Source organism: Coenobita brevimanus, chromosome 55, assembly GCF_032717465.1.
Source record: "Coenobita brevimanus isolate Jiangsu-jjx chromosome 55, ASM3271746v2, whole genome shotgun sequence".
Classification (NCBI taxonomy): Eukaryota; Metazoa; Arthropoda; class Malacostraca; order Decapoda; family Coenobitidae; genus Coenobita; species Coenobita brevimanus.
Genome location: NC_137008.1, coordinates 34,979,087 through 34,989,031, shown reverse-complemented (window position 1 = coordinate 34,989,031; position 9,945 = coordinate 34,979,087). Strand labels below are relative to the sequence as shown.

Below are 9,945 nucleotides of genomic sequence, written 5' to 3'. Positions count from 1 at the left end.
GCACAGAAAATTCCATTAGCGGCCTGACGAGGGACTAGTACAGTACTGTATAAGGCCTTGAACATTTCAACATCTATGTTTGTGAATGTGCTCCTTATTCTTCCCAGCATCAGGTTGGCCTTTGCAGCTGTTGGACAGACATAGGTTCCTTGTTTAGATTATTTGTTACTATCACACCGAGGTCTATCTCTAATACTGTAGTATCGGTATTTAGTTTGGTTCCTCCCATGTTGTACAGGTAGTTGTAGCTATCCTGGATTTCCTCTTCCCAGATACATCACTTTGCATTTACAGTACTTTCATTGAAACTGAGAAGCCATTTATTGCTCCATTCTTGCAACTTATCCAGATCAGTTTGGAGAACTACATTATCATCAGATGTCCTCATTCTTTTGTACAGCTTGGCATCGTCTGCAAGTGGGCTGGTTTCCCCGAGGAGCCAAGGTCATCCAGGATATCACTGATATAAATTAAAAAGAGAACTGGTCCAAGAACACTTCCCTGCGGAACTCCACTCCAAGCTTCCCTCCAGCTGGAGCACTCTCCTTTCATAACAACTCTTTGTCTCCTGTCCTCCAGAAAAGCACTAATGTAGTTTAGCACTTCACCTCTAATCCCTGCTGCTTGGAGTTTGGTAATAGGCTGTCATCTGTGTGGTACCATGTCAAAAGCTTTCCTGCAGTCAGGGTTGTTATGATTTAAATCAAAGTGAAAAAATCATGATTTAAATCAAAATGGATTTTGGTAAATTTTTAGAAGTAACCAACGTTTTCTTTTATTATTATTTTTATGTTTTCCGATGCAAAATACTGTGTTTTAATTATTTTTGACCATTTTAGGAGGAATATACCCTTGTGGAATTTTGAGTGCCAATGGCCATACCACGTTGAGTACACCGCTTCCCGTCCGATCAGCGAAGTTAAGCAACGTTGGGTCTGGTTAGTACTTGGATGGGTGACCACTTGGGAACACCAGATGCTGTTGGCATCCCTACGTATCAAGTGGGGTTGGTGGAGGATTAGTGCCCCTCCCTGTAAAACAATTAACTCTAAGCCCTTGGCCACCCCGTCTGGGATACATGGCGTCTGGCAATGATGATGAATGAATTTTGAGTAAGATTTCCAAAAGTGGGTTTATCCCCCAAAATCAAGATCAAAATTAATTAAAAACACACTATTTTGCATTAAACTAACCTAACCTGACCTTAACTAGGGCCTGACATAGACCGAGTGCACACGCCTGCACCAGCCAATATGGCCGACATTCATCCGCTACGAGCGATAACCTAACCTAAGCCACTATATGACTACCCCTACAAAATTTGCTTCCCCAACTCAAACTAGGCTTAAAAGGTAAGTCTTAGAATAGTTCAGGGACGTAATGAAAATTGGTAACGTTTGTTACTTCTAAGTTATACGTGGATTTTTTTGTTGTTGTTGTTGATATTTTCAGTAAGAATGAAGAAGACAGAGAATGTGATGGATGCGCATTGTACAGATGCATCAAGTCTGCTTGGCCTACTTTCCTGTACTGATCTTGATCAAGTCAGGCACCAATGATTGCCTTTTGTTACAAAGCAAATATTAGAAAACAAAGGACAGAAGGCTGTTTGATAATAACAATCAATGTGATTATACTCAGAGTTAACTTACTCTTCTTGGAATACACAGTAACATGATTCAGTCTAATGATTATGATCTTATCTATCTATCTATTGCCAGACGCCATAATCCCGTAAGGGGTGGCCATTTGACTTTGAGTTAGTTGGTTTACGGGGAGGGGCACTAACCCTCCACCAACCCACTTGTTGACACGTAGGGAGCACGTATGGTTTGGTTATATGATTACCACCCAGCGTTGTAAATGGATTCTTGGCTTACAGGATACCATTAGGCTTGTCATTCTATGTAAAGCCACCTGTAAAGGAAAGAAAAGCAATAAGAAGTGACAGGAAAGATGGGAGAAATAGGAAGAGAGGAGGGCAGGCACAGAAAAAGAATGATAAAGGCTAAGGAAGGAGTAGGCAGCACTACATCAAGTGAGTGGATGATGGTTGCCACCACCTACCATTATGATCCTAATTTGACAAAATATATTTTGAAAAAATCTAAAAGACAAGTTGGCAACTTTCTTCAGTATCTGACAGTGTGAGTAACCTCCCCCATACCAAGAAATGCTAGCCTGTGGTGCACTGCCTTACTCCCACTTCCCATTCGCATTATTATTTTCAGTTTTGTAAGTGTTTATTTGAACAGTGATATATAATCATGCCTAATGGACACACTGCAGCAAGTGGGAGGAAAGATGACCCAGTATGGTACTCTTTTGACAGAATTCCCAAAGGCACAAACAGGGTTGGAAAAAAAAAATCACAGCTTTGTAATAAGAAAGGTCTGATTTAAATTTATTTATTCATTTTTTTTTTATTTTTTTATTTTACAATAATCTGTGATTTTTTCCAACCTTGCCTGCAGTCAGGGTAGATTACATCCACACTGTCTTTCTCATCAATGGCAGTTTCCAGTTCTAGATACTCTATCATTTGTGTGATACATGATCGTTTAGCTCAAAAAACCACGTTGATGCTCACTGAGGGGGTTATTTCTCTCAAGGTGATCCACTATCTCATTCCTAATTAATCGCTCCAGAAGTTTACATGGGACAGAGGTTGGACTCACTGGTAGGTAATTTAACGAGTCTGTTCTCCTTCCATTCTTAAAGATTGGAGTGATATTAGCCTTTCTCCAGTTTGTGGGGATATTACTGTACCAATTCTGAGAGATTCGTGAAAGATGACAGTAAAGGTTCAAGCAGATTGGAACTACATTCTTTGAGGAGTTTTGGGTGAACACCATCAGGTCCTCAGGCAGATGTACACCTCAGATTCTCTATCAGGTCCCTTACATCACTAACTGAGAAGTTACATTCATGTACTCCTTCACCGTCAGAAATGCTAGAGGCTTCTGGCACAGTATCATCCTCTTGAAAGACTCGTTGGAACTCTTGGTTTAGGAGTTCACAAGCTTCATGATTGGGAGTGATGAGGGATCTGTTTTCTCTCTTCAGCTGAGTAACTTCTTTGATGGAAGTCTTACATCAGCAGTAGGCATGAAACACTCGTGGGTTATCTTTTACTTCCTGGGCTAATCTTTGTTCAAATCTTTATGAGGATAAGACAAGTTAGCAAAGAATGTAGAGAGAAGAGGTATAAAATGTTCCAAGAGAAACATTATTTTGACAAAAGTGATAGTGAGATGGACATGAGAGTAATTATAGATAAAAGCTGAGTTTTGAAAACCATCTAGCGGAAAAAAATTAGTGTCGGTAAAGCAAATGAGATAGTTGGGTTAATCCAGAAAACTTTTTGAGAGTTTGGATAAGAACTTACTTAAAATATTGTTTGTCGCTTTGGTAAGGCCTCACCCAGAATTTGCAAATCAAGTGTGGTGTCTGCACCTCAGAAAGGATACTGAAACTATTGAAAGTGTACAGTGGAGAGCCATTAGGTTAGTACCAGGTTTGAAACACTGTCATAGCTATACTAGCTATCTGCATTAGTATCTAGACATGTGAGAGGAGACGTGATTGAATGCTTCAGGATACTGACTGGTATACACAGTATGATGCAGATGTGGCAAAGGATCTACTGGTACTTTGAATTAAGAGAAGAGTCACATACTAGAGGACATTAGTATTAAACATAGCTACATGAAGAGCCTCGTTGAACTTAAAGAAACATACTTTCACGTTTAGAACAGTTGATATGTGGAACAACTTGCCTGTGCAGATTGTTTAAGCACCCAATACGTTAACTTTTGAAGAACGCCATGATAAGCACTGGAAACAAAAAGATATACTGTAATCCATGACCAGATAGCAAAAATGCAGAGCTAGAGTTACAGGCTGAAAAGTCTCTTCCAGAACTTCTCTACATAAGTCTGTGTGAAATAAATCCCAAAGGAGACATAGCTAGAACCGCCTTTTAAAATTAAGCAACATTTTTCACCAGCAATTCAGTGACTTTGTAAAGATGTACAATACAGAAGTGTGTCTTTGAGTATGAAGAGGATCCATCAGTAAACAAGGATATGATTACATAAAGGATAAGTTAGGTTAGGTTAGGCTAGGTTAGCATAGAATAGGTTAGGTCAGGATAAATTAGGTTGGGCTACATTATGAAAATTTAGGTTAGGTTTGGATAACAGTGACAGATAAAGGAATTTTTGTTCAAAAATGGCATTCTAAGATAGCATTCACCTGTCTTCAAGCACCACAATATGGCATCCGTCTGTTAAATGGGATCCATATGTAAACAAACACTGCTTTTTTAAATGCTTTTCACTGTTCCATAAGAAAAAAAAAAAAAAATTGAAACTTGAAAATGCAGTCAGAAACTAGCTAGCTACTTAAAGAGTCCCATGAAGAGTTAGGATAAGGGAAAAACAGAAGAACACTGCAAAGTGGGGTGGTCCTATGTCTCCTTAAGGATTACCAAAGAAGGTCTTCAGGAAAGTAGTTTTAGCACAATATGCCAGAAATCTTTGTCCCCACTGTCTAGTGGCAGAGCTATTAATGGAGAGACATGACATGGACTCCACCAGGTAGTTTTTGGGACCGGGATGGGTTGGGGCATGGATCTGTGCTAGAGGCTACAGGGCATTGTGGTTCCCAGGCTGCCACTTCCACCTGATAGAGAGGGGGTCCAAACCTGGGAGTAGCACCCCAGAAGGCTGCCCTATCAGTGGGTGTATAATAGTGAGGTAGTTACAGTGCCAAGGTGCACTTGGAGGGTGTCCCTGTGTCTGTCCTGACAGGGTGCCCTGAGGCCACTGCCACAGTCATTGCTGACAGCTAGTAGGCTGTGGGTCCCAAGTCTCGTGCCTGGACTTGGGACTGTGTTGGTGGGTAGGGCTTGTGGTCTGTATCTACTTGTATGTAATTTTTATGAGAAGGCATAAAATGAGAAAAAGCAGAAGCCTTATGACACTAAACCTCTCAAGGGGATCAGAGTGGCATATTGAAATGTGGGTACCCATAGTTTGAAGGGCAGAGCTGTTTGCAGGAGGTTAGATATAGGGAAGGATCAGCCTGAATGATTGCCTTGAGAGATTGTCTGTCTGTCTGTCTATTGCCATATGCCTTAATCCTTTAGAGGTTGCCACAAACAAATTGCCTCCATGTTGCCCTGTCTACTGCCATTTCACTTCCCTCCCCCTAGCTTACACCCCCCTCTCTCATATACCTCTTCACTCCATCCCTCCATCTCATCTTCGGCCTTCCCCTCCCTCTCCCTCTCTCCACTTCACTCACACTCTCCTCGTTGGTCTCTCACTCCCCACTCTCTCCACATGGCCAAAATACCTCATTGTGTTTCTCATAACGTTTTCCATCACATTCACATCCACACCACAATGCTTCACTTCCTCATTTGTCAGCCTGCCTCTCTATGTAACTCCACATGCTCTTCTCATTAAACTCATTTCCACTACTCTCACTCTTGGTTTTTGTGCTTCCAACAAGGTCCAAGCTTTGCTTCCATACGTTAGAGTTGGTATCAGTCCTAGCATGCAGCAGCTTTTTTACTTCCATGCTCACTTCCCTATTTCTTATCACTGCTTTCAAAGAACCAACAACCCTTCTTCCCTGTTGTACCCATTCAAACATCCTCCAAACTTCCATCCCTACTCATCACACCACCCAAGTAGTTAAATGCACTCACATCTTCCATTTCCTCATCATCCAACCTTACTGTATATTCAGTGACTTCATTTCTCTGATAGACCATATCTTTACCCTTTCCTATATTCACCTTTAGATTCTGTTTGTTACACACTCCCAAATTCATTCATCAAGGCTTGCAGTTCCCCTTCATCGTCACTTAACAGTACGGTATCATCAGCAAACAACAGTAGCTACAGGAAGTTTCCATTAGGGTCATTCCAACATCCACTGCCTTACCTTGTATCTTTTATAACCCAGTACATATACAGATTGAACAAACATAGAGACATGATACACCTCTGCTGCAATCCAACAATCGGATAGAAATTTTCACTCGGTTCACCATCCACATGCACTGCAGCCTTAGCACCGTCATATGTGCCCTTCACGGCATTCAACAGCTTCCCATTTAGGCTACCGTACTCCATGTATTCTTAATATTTTTTACATTCCTTGTCAGTCCACTCTATCATATGCTTTCTCCTAATCCATGAAGGCTGCATACAACTTCTTTCTCTTCTCTAGAAACTTTTCCACTAAATACCTGAAAATGAATATCTGATCTACACAGCCTCTTCCCTTTGCAAAACCTCCCTGTTCTTCTCCAACTAATCCCTCTGTTATTTCCCTAACTCTATCAGTAAGTAGCTATCCTGCCATATACTTTTCCAGTTACACTAAGAAGATAAATGTCCCTATGATTACCACACACTTCTTTTTCCCCTTTTCGTTTGTACAGGTGAATGGTTATACTTGACCTTCTATCATTCGGGCCTCTACCTCCCTCCCAGGCCAATATGCACATCATCCACATCCATTCTATTATCTCTTCCCCCATGCTTCATCATTGCATCACACACTCCATCAGTTCCTGGGGCTTTCCCCATTTTGATTTTCCTTTTTTTTCCAATTCTTCCCTCCTACTGATCTCTTCCTCCCTTCTCACCTCTCTTGATCTCCTTGCCATTCTGTGTTTAACAATTCCTTGAAGTGTTCTCTCCATCTGCTCACTTTTTCTCCCTTCTCCACTATCACTTTATCATTTTCTTCTGTCATTTTTATCTTTCACTCCCCTTCTTCTCTGTTGCCCTGTCCAATGCTCTTTGCCCCTTCCAGAGCATTTTCTTACATTCCTTCCACTTTTCACTCAGATTCCTTCCAAATTTCTCATCCACTCTCTTCTTAGTCTCTCTTACTAATCTTTTCACCTCTCTCTTTATATCTACATACACTATAACTCTCTCTTCCATTTGTCAACTTCCTCCGTGCCTCTGCCTCCCATCCACTCACTATACGCTTTCTTCTTTTGTGCCACAGCTTATTTCACCTCTTCCTTCCACCATGCTGTTCCTTGCACTCCCTTTTGTCTTCTCTTCACCTCACATGCTTCACAGATTTCTTCTGTGAATATCAGGCACACACCTTCCACCTCCCCCATTTGCTCCGAATCATATTTAATCAATTGTTCCTCCACCTTTCTCTTATATTCTGCCTTTTTTCCAGATCATCTTGCAACCCTTTCTACCCTCCTTGTATGTACTACTCCTCCCTGTCTATCCCTCCTTCTGTTCTTCTGTTGCATTTGTACCTTGACTTTTTCACCACCACCCAGTGTTGGTCAGAAAGTCCACTCCCGCAACCTCTGTATGCTCTTGCATCCATTACATACCTTCTCATTCTGTCATCCACACATATATGATCAGTCATTACCTTCCATTCCTTCAGTTCATCTCCCACCCTTGTCATCACTCACCACATATAGTGTACCTCATTTTGTGCCTAAAGAGTGCACAAATGTCCACAAGAGCACTGCCATTCTCATTCATCTGCAGGCACACTGCACTCACCAACCACTCCATCCACCTTCACATTCCCTGCTTTGTCATTCATATCTCCAGTCAAAAGCACACTCTCAATCCTCTCAAACTTTTCCATGCTCGCCTCCATATTTGCCCAGAACTCCTCATTCACTCTGCTTGCTCAGTCTTGCATTGGCACACACACCCACACAGTTGCCTGCATTCTTATTCCTACTTTCAATCTTTACCCATACATTCCTTGAAGCAACTGATCCATACTCTCTTATATTCTCCCTCCATCTCTTGCACACAACAATACATTTACCCTCCTTTGCCCTCTCATTCTCACATACTCCTATGCATATACCCCATCCAAACTCCCACTCTCTCACGCTTTCACACCCCCATCTAGTCTCATTCCATCCACATATGTCCACTTTTGCATCCTCAAGCACCTGGACAATCTCTCTTTCACCTCAATACTCGCATCCCTCACGTTCCATGTTGTAATCTGTACCGTACCATGTCCTTTGGCAGGTTCTTGGTTATCCTCTGTTGGTCTGTCCAGGTCCAAAGCATTTTTTTTGTACTGTACTCTATTTTTGGTTAGTAGCTTTCCAGAGAGGGACATTAACTCTCCACCAGCCTACTTGTTGACACTCAGGGAACACTTGTTAGTTGGTTATAAGGTTATCACCCAGCATATTAAATGATTTCCTGGTTTACAGGAAAAGATTTGCATTATCACTCGGTGTTCCAAGTCACCCTCAAACAGAGTATCACAACACGGAGTGAGTGGACGATTAACACCCTCACTGACCACAGGATGCCCGGAGGCCATTGCCAGTCCCTTTCAGGACTTTGGCGAAAGCTTTGCCATTGCACTTGACATCTCAAAGGCTTTAGATCGAGTCTGGCATAAATCTTTAATTTCCAAACTGCCCTCCTACGGTTTCTATCCTTCTATCTGTGCCTTCATCACTAGCTTCCTTTCTGGTCGTTCTATAGCCGCTGTTGTAGACGGCCATTGTTCTTCTCCTAGATCTATCAACAGTGGTGTTCCTCAGGGCTCTGTCCTATCACCAACTCTCTTCCTTTTATTCATCAATGATCTTCTAAGCTGTACATCTAACCCTATCCACTCATACGCTGATGACTCCACCCTTCACCTTTCCATTCGGTTCCCGCAACGCCCATCTCAACAGTTACTTCAACAAACAAGGGATGAGGCTATGGCACACCTAATGTCTGACTAGGCTCGTATCTCTGACTGGGGTAAAAATAATATGGTTGTTTTTAATGCATCTAAGACTCAGTTCTTACACCTATCAACCTGACAAAATCTTCCACAGGTATACCCACTAATGTTTAATAATATTCAGCTTAATCTTGCATCATCCTTGAACATGCTTGGGGTTTCATTTACTCGGGACTTATCTTGGAAAGATCATATTACATCTCTTGTAAAATCTGCTTCCAAGAGATTGGGTGTGCTAAGCCGACTCCGCTCTTTCTTTACCCCTGCACAATTGTTGACCCTATACAGGGGTTTTATCCGCCCCTGTATGGAGTACAACTCTCATGTGTGGGGAGGTTCCCCACATACAGCTCTTCTCAATAGGGTGGAGTCAAAGGCTTTTCGTCTCATTAACTCTCCTCCTCTTACTGACTCCCTTCAACCTCTGTCTTTTCGCCGCACTGTTGCATCTTCATCTCTTTTCTGTCGCTACTTTAATGGTCACTGCTCCTCTGAACTGTCTGCTTGCATTCCTCCACCTCTACGACGGGCGCGTAGCACCCGTCTGGCAGCAAACTCTCATTCCTTTTCTGTCCAACTCTCTAATGCAAGAGTTAACCTTTACTCCCAGTCTTTCATTTATGCAACAGGTCAGCTCTGGAACTGTCTCCCTCTGTCTGTATTTCCTGCTGCCTATGATCTCCAGTTTTTCAAACGCAGTGTGTCCAGGCATCTCAAAATGATCGGATCTTGAATTTGGCTCTCTATTGTATTTCGTTTTTCTCTTGGAGGGAACTGTTATTGCGGGCTCATGGCCTTTGGTTCCTTCTTCCTCGCATGAAAAAAAAAAAAAAAAAAAAAAAAAGATGGTGGGCTATAGGTCCCAATTCCCATGCCTGGACATGGGACTGTGCAAGTTCAGTGGTCTGTATCTCTCCCTGTTTAATTTTAATGACATGGCAAAAAGTCAGAAGAAGCGAAAGTCTCATATTTCTAAATCGCCCAAGGGGATCAGATTGGCATTATGGAATGTGGGTAGTTTGAAGGGTAGATAGCTATAGGAGAGGATCAGCCAGAATGATTGCTGTGAGGGATTGTCTAAGATATTTTGGCAGGGAATGGCAGATGGATATGGTGGTGTGGTTGTGCTGGTTAAGAGAAAATGGATGGAATATGTCTTGAATGTAA

General features: G+C 42.0%; 1 non-coding gene across 1 annotated transcript; it reads left to right on the top strand.

Moving 5' to 3' along the window:
- Nucleotides 1–868: 868 nt before the first annotated feature.
- Nucleotides 869–987, top strand: LOC145401468 (5S ribosomal RNA). The gene has a single exon (XR_013897606.1). It is a non-coding gene; the product is annotated as a 5S ribosomal RNA (ribosomal RNA).
- The last annotated feature ends 8,958 nt before the right edge of the window (nt 988–9,945 follow it).